Source organism: Nematolebias whitei, chromosome 1, assembly GCF_014905685.2.
Source record: "Nematolebias whitei isolate Nwh7 chromosome 1, NemWhi1, whole genome shotgun sequence".
Lineage (NCBI taxonomy): Eukaryota > Metazoa > Chordata > Actinopteri > Cyprinodontiformes > Rivulidae > Nematolebias > Nematolebias whitei.
In genome coordinates, this window is record NC_056498.1 from 17,633,266 (window position 1) to 17,633,878 (window position 613).

Below are 613 nucleotides of genomic sequence, written 5' to 3' on the forward strand. Positions count from 1 at the left end.
TGTCACATTGTATGTTCCCATACAATAATGAAATTAGTTCTCTGCATTTAACCCATCCCACATGAGATACACCCAGGTGGAGCATTGTGTAGCTATGTAAGCATCTGGAGAGCAATTAGGGACTCTGTGTCTTGCTCAAGGACACCATGACGTGGGCATGGCAGAGAGTTGAACCTGCAACTTTCTGTTGCCAAGTCAGCTGCCCTACTTCTACACCATCTCAGCCTCCTTTTGCAGTTATTTTCCTCGTCGGGGAATCGAACCCCGGTCTCCCGCATGATAGGCGGGCATACTGACCACTGTACTAACGAGGAGTCAGGGTTAGGCTGCATTTCTTTGCCTGTGGATGGAAAGGTGATTTGTACTGTATATGATAGGCCCACATTGTGGATAGTGAACTGAAACCATGCACTTACCTGGCACCTAATTACAAGATACTTGATATTTACTTGGTACCTTTTAACCTGGTATAATAAAACAATGTTTCTTTTGTCATTTATCAAAGTTTTTGAATTGCTATTAGTCTGACCCCACCCCTGAGGCTAATTTGACATGGGATACCCTTCAAGGGGCTAACTCCCAGTCAACAGCCCCCAGGATCACAGGGACACTC

The 613-nt window shown here is 45.4% G+C and overlaps 1 non-coding gene across 1 annotated transcript; it reads right to left on the reverse strand.

Annotated features, from left to right (window-relative positions):
• Nucleotides 1–242: 242 nt before the first annotated feature.
• Nucleotides 243–314, reverse strand: trnad-auc. The gene has a single exon. It is a non-coding gene; the product is annotated as a tRNA-Asp (tRNA).
• Nucleotides 315–613: the final 299 nt, after the last annotated feature.